The sequence below is a fragment of the Engystomops pustulosus genome, chromosome 9 (genome assembly GCF_040894005.1).
Source record: "Engystomops pustulosus chromosome 9, aEngPut4.maternal, whole genome shotgun sequence".
Classification (NCBI taxonomy): Eukaryota; Metazoa; Chordata; class Amphibia; order Anura; family Leptodactylidae; genus Engystomops; species Engystomops pustulosus.
The window spans coordinates 111913603-111928888 of NC_092419.1; the positions used below are offsets into that span (position 1 = coordinate 111913603).

Consider the following 15286-nt stretch of genomic DNA (forward strand, 5'->3'; position numbering starts at 1 on the left):
CACGTGCGTGTAGTTAATTGGGGCAGCTGTGCATAGGAGTCGGGGAACTCACCTCGGGGATCATGCAGGGGTGAGTAAGTAAATCTGCCGTTATGTGTCTCGCCTCCACAAGCTCTGTGGCCAAAATAAATGTGGAAACTGTGATAATTATGTGGTTACATGTAGATCATCATGGAGGCGACATCTCTGTGACCTGTGGCTCATTCTCAGCAGATTTTAGTGGTGAGAGCTCGGGTCTAACGCCGGCCACTTGTGTTTTACTAGGTCTTCATATTTTGCAAGAACACCCTGAAGAAGAGATAATGTCCATGTGGGAACCAGAGTGTCCATGACCCGGGAGACGTTCTATAAATACTGGCGTCTGTAGGAGTTCTCGTGGTACCGGCCCAGTAGGGCCTGTCGCTCAGTCTTTGTGGGGTTAATCATACAACATGTAGAGTCAGGATGGTGTTATATCAGGACACCGGGACATCTTTACTGCTGAGGATGAGGATTTGTGTGGGATTAGGTGCAGTGATGGGCGCATCCATCCTTTTGTCTTGTGAAGGTGTGAGCGCTGCGTACCATCGCTTTCCTCTGAGCCATCGCTGCAGGAATCACACAGATCCGCACTGATTCATCCCAACACAAACCCTGCCCCCGCTCAGGGCGCATTCACATGCCGGAGACTGGTTCCAGACATTTCGGGGACTGTCCAATCTGAATTGGGCTTTGTTCTGCAGAACATTCTCCATGTATTTCTGTATTAGACGCTCTCTGCAGATGTGTCATGTTCTGACCCCGGCGATGAGAAAATCGCGTCTCTCGGTATGAGTCACGCCTTACATGGAGGAAATATGGCGGAGCAACAAGTCAGACACTAAGCAGAGGTTTCATGGGCCAGGAACCAGCGCTCCCCTCTCTCAGCACATTTCTTTGTGGTTGAAACTAACTTTTATCTTTTTTTTTTTTTTCCTCTGGGGGGTTAAAGTCACAAGTCGTCCCGACAATAAATCACAACTTTTCTCTGAAGTCGGTTTCAGTTTATAGTCAGAGCGTTGCAGCGTGTTCATGCTGGGGACCATGGAGCACTACGGAGAGGGGATGTACTATGTAACTAGACTATTGGCAATGCCCCCAAATAATGTATGTGATTCTGTCAGAAGAGCCACACATTCAGGGGTGCAGAAAAGATGGATGCATGCAGAGGCTGGAAAGCACAGTCCTAATGCGTCTGCCAGTGAGGAGCATCACTAATGTGTAGTGACAGGACCAGAAGTCCCAGACATACAGCATCAAACCCTTCTGCAGCAGCCAAACGCAGAGAACGCTTCCCGCGGGTTACTTCATGGTGCAGCCATTTCTACATCTTTGGGCATAACCTGCACCCGAGTGAATGTTCCTGACACCGCGCAGTTATTTCAGACGTGTTTATATACGTCTCACCAGATCCTTAAGTAAAACAACTGTTCTATACATTAGCAGTGAGCGCTGCGAGGAGAAGGAGGTGCACTTCATGACACATCACTTGCACTTTCTCCACCGGAGAGGTAGTTATCCTGTCACATTGTAGCACAAAGGGGATGACATTACAGAGAATCTTATCCGCAGGCTGCAGCTAAACCACCACGCAGAGAGTAAACAGCCCATTCCTAGTGTTATTTATCAGGGGGTTATAGACAAACCCATCAATGCATTTCCATAGAACAGAATTCAGCAGGAGGCATCCTGTGTTGAGGCACCCTTACTGCTCCTTACTTCCAGAAGGGGCAGCATTTGGGAGAAATAGAAGAGGAGGAGGGTGTCCATGATCACGTCTTTACTCCTCCCTACAAAGGTCACAGAGCTTGCCCACTATACTCTGCCATAGATATTTATGGGTGATGTCACAGGTCCCTGCACATTGGCCTCTGTACAGGTCACGGAGCATGCCCACTACACTCTCACATGGAAGTCTATAGGTGATGTCACAGCCCCCTCCAGCCCCTTGCTGCACAGGTCACACAGCATTCCCCCTACCCTCTCAATAGAAGTCTATAGGTACCCGCAGCTCCTCCTACTCTGCACTCATTACCCGCAGCCCCTCCCATACTGCACTCATTACTGGTATTAATTTGCACTTGTTTCCTGTATAGAGACACCTGTCCACACACTGAATCACAGTCCAACCTCTGCACCAGGGGTAAGACCATAGCGCTGTGTAAGGAGCCCAGGGACACGAGGCTGTGATGGTTACAGGACAATAGGCTCCAGCTTCTGGCACAATTATTAGAAGATGGAAGAAACACTGGATGACTGTCAGTCTTCCTCAGTCTGGGCCTCCGAGCAAGATCTCGCCTCGTGGGGTAAGGAGTATCCTGAGAAAGGTCAGGAACAGCCCGGAGCTGCACAGGAGGACCGGTCACTGACCTGAAGTCAGATGGGAACACAACACCGCACCATTACAGATTAAAATACAGAAGGGTTTGCACGGTCCCCTGCTAATGCCAGCACATGTGCAGGCCCACTAACTATCTGTATGATCCATTGTAGAAGGTCATGTGGTCAGAGGAGACCAGAATAGGACTTTTTAATATCATCTCCACTTGCTCGGGTTGGAGGAAGAAGAAGAATTGGGGTGACACCATCAGAGTTTAGGGGTGGTTTTCTCCAGAGGGGACAGGATGACTGCACCCTGGTAGAGGGGCACGTATGGGGCCATGTATCACAAGATTTTGGACAAAAACCTCCTCTTCTCAGAGCAATGAAGATGGGTTGTGGTTGTGGTTGGGTTGGACCATGACCCTAGGCACAAAGCCCGGGCAACTCTGGAGCCGCTCAGTTTGAAGCATTTCAAGGTCCTTTCAGTCTCCAGACCTGAACCCAAGCAGAAATCTCTGGAGGAGCTGAAACTCCATGTTATCCAGCGACCGCCTGGAGCCCTGTAAGATCTGGAGAAGATGTGTCTGGAGGACGGGGCCACAATCCCTGCAGCAATGAAATACATCCGACCTCTCTGTACGAAATATTACATTCTGCTTCCTATGGGATGAAATACTTGTCTCATGCAAGAAAATGCTAATTCATTATTTGAAAATGATACAATGAGATTTTCTGGAATTTTTCTTTTAGATCCTGTCTCTCGCAGATGAAGTGACCAACAATAAAATTACAGATTTCTCCATTCTGTGTAGGTGGGAAAAAACCTGCAAAATCGTCCTGGGATCCAATACTTATTCCTCCCACTGTGTGTGTGAGTAATAATTATATATATATATATATATATATATATATATATATTATCTGCTGAATGTGCAGATGAAGACCATTGTAACGTGAGGATGAGTCAGGGCCGTAACTCGCGGTCTTTGACTTTTAAGGGAAACGTGTCGTTTTCTATATTTTGGGCCTTTTCTGCACCTGCCGCTGCGTAACCTCCAAGATTGGTCTCTCACAATGACCTAAGTGTATGGTAATGACTGTGCCGGGGGGAAGCCCGGGCTCTTCCTTCCTGTGCTATAGAAAGCTTTACATTAGTAGTGATATATTGCCTCTAGTACAGAGGGCTGCTGGCAGGAGAAGGGTTAATGGAGAAAGTGACCATCACACTGGTGCAGAGGACAGTCACTTCCTTCCCTCACCCCTTCCAGCGTCTGATCACAAGAGCCGAGAACACGGTACATACATGAAGGCTGCAGGACCTTACGCTGGTGTATTATCTATGGGTCCTGTGCGGTCACATGGTGATGTCTATGTGACTGCTGCATAGTGGTTACAGCCTCACTCTGGGCTGGCTATAGCCTGGACATTGAATATTGCTTGTCGTGGAAGGTGTGATGGCCGTACGCCACCGCTGTTGGCGCTTAGTGGGGGAAGACGCTTTCATCACAAGAACATTTAATGCAGGAACTTCATTCTCAGCGTCCATCGTGTAAAAAGCTTTTATGTCAATATCCAGAAACACTAAAACCTTTCACACTCCACATTTAGCCCCATAACCAACAACCGTGTGTGAAGAAAAACCCTGGAACGTGCGCCTATAGCCATGTATCTCCCGTAGGTTTCTGGTAGTGATGACCACCTTGCAAGAAAGTGTTCAGAATATTACTTTACAACAAATTATACAGAAATGATAAGTCTGTGGGATATGAGAAAGGGTTAAAAAAAACATTCTGCATCTTGGTAAGATCGTGCGCCCGATATCCTGCGTGTGTCGCTTCCCCGCTCAGGTCCCCGGAGTTCACCTTCTTCTTCCTGGTGCATGTAAGTGCATTGTCCGTGTATAATGCTCTGTGCGGGGAGTCACTAAGATCGTGCACCCGATATCCTGCATGTGTCGCTTCCCCGCTCAGGTCCCCGGAGTTCAACTTCTTCTTCCTGGTGCATGTAAGTGCATTGTCCGTGTATAATGCGCTGTGCGGGGAGTCACTAAGATCCTGCGCCCGATATCCTGCATGTGTCGCTTCCCCGCTGAGGTCCCTGGAGTTCACCTTCTTCTTCCTGGTGCATGTAAGTGCATTGTCCATGTATAATGTCCTGTGCGGGGAGTCACTAAGATCGTGCGCCCGATATCCTGCATGTGTCGCTTCCCCGCTCAGGTCCCCGGAGTTCACCTTCTTCTTCCTGGTGCATGTAAGTGCATTGTCTGTGTATAATGCGCTGTGCGGGGAGTCACTAAGATCGTGCACCCGATATCCTGGATGTGTCGCTTCCCCGCTCAGGTCCCCGGAGTTCACCTTCTTCTTCCTGGTGCATGTAAGTGCATTGTCTGTGTATAATGCTCTGTGCGGGGAGTCACTAAGATCGTGCACCCGATATCCTGCATGTGTCGCTTCCCCGCTCAGGTCCCCGGAGTTCAACTTCTTCTTCCTGGTGCATGTAAGTGCATTGTCCGTGTATAATGCGCTGTGCGGGGAGTCACTAAGATCCTGCGCCCGATATCCTGCATGTGTCGCTTCCCCGCTGAGGTCCCTGGAGTTCACCTTCTTCTTCCTGGTGCATGTAAGTGCATTGTCCATGTATAATGTCCTGTGCGGGGAGTCACTACGATCGTGCGCCCGATATCCTGCATGTGTCACTTCCCCGCTCAGGTCCCCGGAGTTCACCTTCTTCTTCCTGGTGCATGTAAGTGCATTGTCTGTGTATAATGCGCTGTGCGGGGAGTCACTAAGATCGTGCACCCGATATCCTGCATGTGTCGCTCCCCGCTCAGGTCCCCGGAGTTCACCTTCTTCCTGGTGCATGTAAGTGCATTGTCTGTGTATAATGCGCTGTGCGGGGAGTCACTAAGATCCTGCACCCGATATCCTGCATGTGTCACTTCCCCGCTCAGGTCCCCGGAGTTCACCTTCTTCCTGGTGCATGTAAGTGCATTGTCCGTGTATAATGCGCTGTGCGGGGAGTCACTAAGATCGTGCACCCGATATCCTGCATGTGTCGCTTCCCCGCTCAGGTCCACGGAGTTCACCTTCTTCCTGGTGCATGTAAGTGCATTGTCTGTGTATAATGCGCTGTGCGGGGAGGCACTAAGATCGTGCACCCGATATCCTGCATGTGTCGCTCCCCGCTCAGGTCCCTGGAGTTCACCTTCTTCTTCCTGGTGCATGTAAGTGCATTGTCCGTGTATAATGCGCTGTGCGGGGAGTCACTAAGATCGTGCACCCGATATCCTGCATGTGTCACTTCCCCGCTCAGGTCCCTGGAGTTTACCTTCTTCTTCCTGGTGCATGTAAGTGCATTGTCTGTGTATAATGCGCTGTGCGGGGAGTCACTAAGATCGTGCACCCGATATCCTGCATGTGTCACTTCCCCGCTCAGGTCCCTGGAGTTTACCTTCTTCTTCCTGGTGCATGTAAGTGCATTGTCTGTGTATAATGCGCTGTGCTGGGAGTCACTAAGATCGTGCACCCGATATCCTGCATGTGTCGCTTCCCCGCTCAGGTCCACGGAGTTCACCTTCTATCTGGGGCATGTAAGTGCATTGTCTGTGTATAATGCGCTGTGCGGGGAGTCACTAAGATCGTGCACCCGATATCCTGCATGTGTCGCTCCCCGCTCAGGTCCCAGGAGTTCACCTTCTTCTTCCTGGTGCATGTAAGTGCATTGTCCGTGTATAATGCGCTGTGCGGGGAGTCACTAAGATTGTGCACCCGATATCCTGCATGTGTCGCTTCCCCGCTCAGGTCCCTGGAGTTCACCTTCTTCTTCCTGGTGCATGTAAGTGCATTGTCCGTGTATAATGCGCTGTGCGGGGAGTCACTAAGATCCTGCGCCCAATATCCTGCATGTGTCACTTCCCCGCTCAGGTCCCCGGAGTTCACCTTCTTCTTCCTGGTGCATGTAAGTGCATTGTCCGTGTATAATGCGCTGTGCGGGGAGTCACTAAGATTGTGCACCCGATATCCTGCATGTGTCGCTTCCCCGCTCAGGTCCCTGGAGTTCACCTTCTTCTTCCTGGTGCATGTAAGTGCATTGTCCGTGTATAATGCGCTGTGCGGGGAGTCACTAAGATCCTGCGCCTGATATCCTGCATGTGTCGCTTCCCCGCTCAGGTCCCCGGAGTTCACCTTCTTCTTCCTGGTGCATGTAAGTGCATTGTCTCACGACACAATTTGAAAGTTAAATCCCGCGCTCAGACCGAATCAGGCGGATCGTCTGACTGCATGCCACCCGATTTCTGTTGCATAGAAGCAGCTGCGCCACAATCCGATTGCGTGCGACACAATCCCAGCGCAGACACCTGTTAAATACCTGTCACAGCCGTGCAAAACCTGAGACAGACGAAGAGCCCGACTAAATTGCAATCGGCAACCCTTAGTAAATGAGCCCCCCTGTCTTTGCAGGAGAGTGTGGTTTGGGAGCTTTGTACATGTGCGGAGCTGTTCTTTGTCATCGTGTCACCGGGTGACGGGGGTTAATCTACATTCCTCCAGAGGACAAGAAATAGAATATTAAAAATCTTGGCACTTGATGGTTTCCTGCAGCACAGCCACTCGCTTCATCAAACCGTGCGACTCGCCGGCGCTGCATTACAAGCCATTCATCACACATCTGCTGCAGAAACCCTGGACCTGGAGGAGCCACCTACGTGTGTGCCTGTAGGGGGCGCACATCATTACACCGGAGCGGGCGCCTCTTATCATTTAGTATTGAGGTTTTATTTACAAACCATATGGCAGGACATGTGTGAAGAGATTGCTACGAAAATCCAACTATTGCAACAATTCTGCTGTGTGTGAATGTGCCTTGAGAGCCGTATATTTGGTACATTGCTTCCTCCCATTTCATCACAAATTGTTTTGTCTTTTTTTCTTTTTTTTTTTTTTGATAATCAAGACCAGAAAATTCTCAAGGTTATTAATGATACGACCGTGTTGTATAAATGTTTTACTGTATGTTATCAGTGCGGCGTAACAGGATGTGACCACTGCTCCGTCATAGTCCGTACAGAAAGTCCTGATAAGGACAGAGCGGAGGAGAGGTGACTTTACAGGGACGGGCCATAGGGGGAGTTCTACTTGTATCACTGCAGAGGGGGCCATAGGGGGAGTTCTACTTGTATCACTGCAGAGGGGGCCATAGGGGGAGTTCTACTTGTATCACTGCAGAGGGGGCCATAGGGGGAGCTCTACTTGTATCACTGCAGAGGGGGCCATAGGGGGAGCTCTACTTGTATCACTGCAGAGGGGGCCATAGGGGGAGCTCTACTTGTATCACTGCAGAGGGGGCCATAGGGGGAGCTCTACTTGTATCACTGCAGAGGGGGCCATAGGGGGAGCTCTACTTGTATCACTGCAGAGGGGGCCATAGGGGGAGCTCTACTTGTATCACTGCAGAGGGGGCCATAGGGGGAGCTCTACTTGTATCACTGCAGAGGGGGCCATAGGGGGAGCTCTACTTGTATCACTGCAGAGGGGGCCATAGGGGGAGCTCTACTTGTATCACTGCAGAGGGGGCCATAGGGGGAGCTCTACTTGTATCACTGCAGAGGGGGCCATAGGGGGAGCTGTACATGTATCACTGCAGAGGGGGCCATAGGGGGAGCTGTACATGTATCACTGCAGAGGGGGCCATAGGGGGAGCTGTACATGTATCACTGCAGAGGGGGCCATAGGGGGAGCTCTACTTGTATCACTGCAGAGGGGGCCATAGGGGGAGCTCTACTTGTATCACTGCAGAGGGGGCCATAGGGGGAGCTCTACTTGTATCACTGCAGAGGGGGCCATAGGGGGAGCTCTACTTGTACCACTGCAGAGGGGGCCATAGGGGGAGCTCTACTTGTACCACTGCAGAGGGGGCCATAGGGGGAGCTCTACTTGTATCACTGCAGAGGGGGCCATAGGGGGAGCTCTACTTGTATCACTGCAGAGGGGGCCATAGGGGGAGCTCTACTTGTATCACTGCAGAGGGAGCCATAGGGGGAGTTGTACATGTACCACTGCAGAGGGGGCCATAGGGGGAGCTCTACTTGTATCACTGCAGAGGGGGCCATAGGGGGAGCTGTACATGTACCACTGCAGAGGGGGCCATAGGGGGAGCTGTACATGTATCACTGCAGAGGGGGCCATAGGGGGAGCTCTACTTGTATCACTGCAGAGGGGGCCATAGGGGGAGCTCTACTTGTATCACTGCAGAGGGGGCCATAGGGGGAGCTCTACTTGTATCACTGCAGAGGGGGCCATAGGGGGAGCTCTACTTGTATCACTGCAGAGGGGGCCATAGGGGGAGCTCTACTTGTATCACTGCAGAGGGGGCCATAGGGGGAGCTCTACTTGTACCACTGCAGAGGGGGCCATAGGGGGAGCTCTACTTGTACCACTGCAGAGGGGGCCATAGGGGGAGCTCTACTTGTATCACTGCAGAGGGGGCCATAGGGGGAGCTCTACTTGTATCACTGCAGAGGGGGCCATAGGGGGAGCTCTACTTGTATCACTGCAGAGGGGGCCATAGGGGGAGCTCTACTTGTATCACTGCAGAGGGAGCCATAGGGGGAGTTGTACATGTACCACTGCAGAGGGGGCCATAGGGGGAGCTCTACTTGTATCACTGCAGAGGGGGCCATAGGGGGAGCTGTACATGTACCACTGCAGAGGGGGCCATAGGGGGAGCTCTACCTGTATCACTGCAGAGGGGGCCATAGGGGGAGCTGTACATGTATCACTGCAGAGGGGGCCATAGGGGGAGCTGTACCTGTATCACTGCAGAGGGGACCATAGGGGGAGCTTGATCGTCCGGGGGAATTGTGATACTTTATAAAGAGAGGCTGCTCTAGTGATTCCCTCTGACTGTCCTGTATGAGTCACATTGATGCATAAGCTGCTATCATTACCACCTCTTCTTCCAGAATCCCTAGACAACATATGCAAATCTGCCCACGCCATGTGTATGGAGAATGGGTCTTCTTTCTGAGTTTCTAAAGTTTTATCTTTTTTAATTTTTTTATCTTATTTTGCTGTGGCTCTTCCAGTCTGTGTCATTGTTCATCTTATGCCTGTGTAAGGTTTGTGTGTGTGGGTATGGATGTATTGCGTATTGATTTATTGCGCATTGTGTATGCATGTATTACGCATCTTAAAGCTGTGCCCTCAGAGTCTTCTGTGCTCCTCCAGAGCAGTGTTTCCAGGCAAGCTATTACGACTCTTGAATCTTTTATGGGGTGTGACAACATTGGTGACCCGGACCCCGAGATAACAGATGCTTTGGGGCTCTCAGTATATTGATTTTCTACCAGGAAGTAATCCGATTAATCAGCTCCAGAGGAAAAGAGGAGGACACCTGTGTCCCATGGCTGAGGAGATCATCGCATTAGGCTTTTTGCAAAGTGTTACGATGGCATGGCGTTGTGTAGTGTCATGTATATGGACAGTGTGAGGATGGTGCTGTGTGTAGTGGCATGTATATGGACAGTGTGAGGATGGTGCTGTGTGTAGTGGCATGTATATGGACAGTGTGAGGATGGTGCTGTGTGTAGTGGCATGTATATGGACAGTGTGAGGATGGTGCTGTGTGTAGTGTCATGTATATGGACCATGTTAGGATGACGCTGTGTGTAGTGTCATGTATATGCACAGTGTGAGGATGCTGCTGTGTAGTGACATGTATATGGACAGTGTGAGGATGGTGCTGTGTAGTGACATGTATATGGACAGTGTGAGGATGGTGCTGTGTAGTGTCATGTATATGGACAGTGTGAGGATGGTGCTGTGTAGTGTCATGTATATGGACAGTGTGAGGATGGTGCTGTGTAGTGGCATGTATATGGACAGTGTGAGGATGGTGCTGTGTAGTGTCATGTATATGGACCATGTTAGGATGACGCTGTGTGTAGTGTCATGTATATGCACAGTGTGAGGATGCTGCTGTGTAGTGACATGTATATGGACAGTGTGAGGATGGTGCTGTGTGTAGTGGCATGTATATGGACAGTGTGAGGATGGTGCTGTGTGTAGTGTCATGTATATGGACAGTGTGAGGATGGTGCTGTGTAGTGTCATGTATATGGACAGTGTGAGGATGCTGCTGTGTGTAGTGTCATGTATATGGACCATGTTAGGATGACGCTGTGTGTAGTGTCATGTATATGGACAGTGTGAGGATGGTGCTGTGTGTAGTGTCATGTATATGGACAGTGTGAGGATTGTGCTGTGTAGTGTCATGTATATGGACAGTATGAGGATGGTGCTGTGTGTAGTGGCATGTATATGGACAGTATGAGGATGGTGCTGTGTGTAGTGGCATGTATATGGACAGTGTGAGGATGGTGCTGTGTGTAGTGTCATGTATATGGACAGTGTGAGGATGGTGCTGTGTGTAGTGTCATGTATATGCACAGTGTGAGGATGGTGCTGTGTAGTGTCATGTATATGGACAGTATGAGGATGGTGCTGTGTAGTGTCATGTATATGGACAGTGTGAGGATGGTGCTGTGTAGTGTCATGTATATGGACAGTGTGAGGATGGTGCTGTGTAGTGTCATGTATATGGACAGTGTGAGGATGGTGCTGTGTGTAGTGTCATGTATATGGACAGTGTGAGGATGGTGCTGTGTGTAGTGGCATGTCTATGGACAGTGTGAGGATGGTGCTGTGTAGTGTCATGTATATGGACAGTATGAGGATGGTGCTGTGTGTAGTGTCATGTATATGGACAGTGTGAGGATGGTGCTGTGTAGTGTCATGTATATGGACAGTGTGAGGATGGTACTGTGTGTAGTGTCATGTATATGGACAGTATGAGGATGGTGCTGTGTAGTGTCATGTATATGGACCATGTTAGGATGGTGCTGTGTGTAGTGGCATGTATATGGACAGTGTGAGGATGGTGCTGTGTAGTGTCATGTATATGGACAGTGTGAGGATGGTGCTGTGTAGTGTCATGTATATGGACAGTGTGAGGATGGTGCTGTGTAGTGTCATGTATATGGACAGTGTGAGGATGGTGCTGTGTGTAGTGTCATGTATATGGACAGTGTGAGGATGGTGCTGTGTAGTGTCATGTATATGCACAGTATGAGGATGGTGCTGTGTAGTGTCATGTATATGGACAGTGTGAGGATGGTGCTGTGTAGTGTCATGTATATGGACAGTGTGAGGATGGTGCTGTGTAGTGTCATGTATATGGACAGTGTGAGGATGGTGCTGTGTAGTGTCATGTATATGGACAGTGTGAGGATGGTGCTGTGTGTAGTGTCATGTATATGGACAGTGTGAGGATGGTGCTGTGTGTAGTGTCATGTATATGGACAGTGTGAGGATGGTGCTGTGTAGTGTCATGTATATGGACAGTGTGAGGATGGTGCTGTGTAGTGTCATGTATATGGACAGTGTGAGGATGGTGCTGTGTGTAGTGTCATGTATATGGACAGTGTGAGGATGGTGCTGTGTAGTGTCATGTATATGGACAGTGTGAGGATGGTGCTGTGTGTAGTTTCATGTATATGCACAGTGTGAGGATGGTGCTGTGTAGTGGCATGTATATGGACATTGTGAGGATGGTGCTGTGTGTAGTGGCATGTATATGGACAGTGTGAGGATGGTGCTGTGTAGTGTCATGTATATGGACATTGTGAGGATGGTGCTGTGTAGTGTCATGTCTATGGACAGTGTGAGGATGGTGCTGTGTGTAGTGTCATGTATATGGACAGTGTGAGGATGGTGCTGTGTAGTGTCATGTATATGGACAGTGTGAGGATGGTGCTGTGTAGTGTCATGTATATGGACAGTGTGAGGATGGTGCTGTGTGTAGTGTCATGTATATGGACAGTGTGAGGATGATGCTGTGTGTAGTGTCATGTATATGGACCATGTTAGGATGGTGCTGTGTGTAGTGGCATGTATATGGACAGTGTGAGGATGGTGCTGTGTGTAGTGTCATGTATATGGACAGTGTGAGGATGGTGCTGTGTAGTGTCATGTATATGCACAGTATGAGGATGGTGCTGTGTGTAGTGTCATGTATATGGACAGTGTGAGGATGGTGCTGTGTGTAGTGTCATGTATATGGACAGTGTGAGGATGATGCTGTGTGTAGTGTCATGTATATGCACAGTGTGAGGATGATGCTGTGTAGTGACATGTGAATAAGGCTTCCTCAGAGACATGCTGGTATCTGTAGTCCCCTTGCTGCTTGAAGCCACAGGTTGAGCAGAGACTTGCAGCGAGGCAGGAATGTGCTGTGTATGCAGGTGGGAGCCGGGGAGTCCCTGCGCTGACATCAATCAGGCTCTGGAGAAGTGGTGATGTAAGGAGCCAGGGACTCGAGGCTTTGATCAGACAAGCACCTGCACGTCCCTGCACACTCTCCTTACTACTCTGTCATGTGCTGGAAACGTCCGCATTGTGACAGCGGCCGAGGTCTACACTTGTCCTCAGATTTATATATTATTAGGATTATACTGCAGTTCACTCCAGGACTGGAACGTGTCTAGTGCTATGACCTGTGTGTCAGCGGGATCCATCAGGAAATCAGGTCTGCAAGTCCCATCTCTTCTTCCTGGATCAATCTTCATAAATAGGAAATGGCTAGAAGTGCCAGTATTGGTGGGAATTGGGTACAATTTCGGGTGATGCACTAGTGGTATCGGTTGGCTGATGCACTAGTGGTATCGGTTGGCTGATGCGGTAGTGGTATCGGTTGGCTGATGCGGTAGTGGTATCGGTTGGCTGATGCGGTAGTGGTATCGGTTGGCTGATGCGGTAGTGGTATCGGTTGGCTGATGCGGTAGTGGTATCGGTTGGCTGATGCACTAGTGGTATCGGTTGGCTGATGCACTAGTGGTATCGGTTGGCTGATGCACTAGTGGTATCGGTTGGCTGATGCACTAGTGGTATCGGTTGGCTGATGCGGTAGTGGTATCGGTTGGCTGATGCGGTAGTGGTATCGGTTGGCTGATGCACTAGTGGTATCGGTTGGCTGATGCGGTAGTGGTATCGGTTGGCTGATGCACTAGTGGTATCGGTTGGCTGATGCGGTAGTGGTATCGGTTGGCTGATGCACTAGTGGTATCGGTTGGCTGATGCGGTAGTGGTATCGGTTGGCTGATGCACTAGTGGTATCGGTTGGCTGATGCACTAGTGGTATCGGTTGACTGATGCACTAGTGGTATCAATTGGCTGATGCACTAGTGGTATCGATTGGGTGATGCACTAGTGGTATCGGTTGGCTGATGCGGTAGTGGTATCGGTTGAGTGATGCACTAGTGGTATCGATTGGGTGATGCACTAGTGGTATCGGTTGGGTGATGCACTAGTGGTATCGGTTGAGTGATGCACTACTGGTATCGGTTGGGTGATGCACTGGTGGCATCCATCCGTTGGGTGATGCACTGGTGGCGTCCATCCGTTGGGTGATGCACTGGTGGCGTCCATCCGTTGGGTGATGCACTGGTGGCGTCCATCCGTTGGGTGATGCACTGGTGGCGTCCATCCGTTGGGTGATGCACTGGTGGCGTCCATCCGTTGGGTGATGCACTGGTGGCGTCCATCCGTTGGGTGATGCACTGGTGGCAGCCATCCGTTGGGTGATGCACTGGTGGCAGCCATCCGTTGGGTGATGCACTGGTGGCAGCCATCCGTTGGGTGATGCACTGGTGGCAGCCATCCGTTGGGTGATGCACTGGTGGCAGCCATCCGTTGGGTGATGCACTGGTGGCAGCCATCCGTTGGGTGATGCACTGGTGGCGTCCATCCGTTGGGTGATGCACTGGTGGTGTCCATCCGTTGGGTGATGCACTGGTGGCGGCCATCCGTTGGGTGATGCACTGGTGGCGTCCATCCGTTGGGTGATGCACTGGTGGCAGCCATCCGTTGGGTGATGCACTGGTGGCAGCCATCCGTTGGGTGATGCACTGGTGGCAGCCATCCGTTGGGTGATGCACTGGTGGCGTCCATCCGTTGGGTGATGCACTGGTGGCAGCCATCCGTTGGGTGATGCACTGGTGGCAGCCATCCGTTGGGTGATGCACTGGTGGCAGCCATCCGTTGGGTGATGCACTGGTGGCGTCCATCCGTTGGGTGATGCACTGGTGGCAGCCATCCGTTGGGTGATGCACTGGTGGCGTCCATCCGTTGGGTGATGCACTGGTGGCAGCCATCCGTTGGGTGATGCACTGGTGGCAGCCATCCGTTGGGTGATGCACTGGTGGCAGCCATCCGTTGGGTGATGCACTGGTGGCAGCCATCCGTTGGGTGATGCACTGGTGGCAGCCATCCGTTGGGTGATAACCAAAAGTCCTTTCACCTAAATGCAGTAGAAGGATGAATGACAACTGCACCATTTAATGGGCGCACAATTTATTTTGCAGTTTTTAAAAAAAAAATAGTAATAATTTATTTGATTTGTTTTTTTATCACTGCTCTCCGCTCATACACACTGACCCCTGCAGGACAGGAGATGTTACTGCACTGCGTTACCGCTCAGATTGCAGGGATTGATCTCCTTTCTAGGTTGTTGTGTGGTGGCGATGGCTTCTCCCTAGATTTTTCTTCCATTTAGATTGTTTCTAATTTAAACCATATTGTAGTCTGCAGGATTAGATCCAGGGGGACAGGAATCGGGCGGATGCTCAGCCAAGTCCTGCACTGGAAACAAGACATTTTATCCATTACAAATCAGGGTAAAAAGGAGACGACATGTGATAAAGTTTCTGGAGGAATCTCTGATGAAAAAATGCAACTTTACAAAGATGTGACTTTTGTAGCTACCGTAGAGGCGCTCGTCCTCTGTCTGTCCTGTGTCACCCTGTGGTCCAAGTCACCCTGTAACCCGGTACTTTATACTGGTGCACGGAGGTCATTGTAGGAACAACCACCTTCCATCATATGTCATTGAG

At 50.4% G+C, this 15286-nt stretch overlaps 1 protein-coding gene across 4 annotated transcripts in view; it reads left to right on the top strand.

The window, feature by feature from the left end:
- Nucleotides 1-15286, top strand: part of RXRA (retinoid X receptor alpha) — a 142414-nt gene that overhangs the window by 66250 nt on the left and 60878 nt on the right. The gene's annotated exons all lie outside the window — the stretch shown is intronic.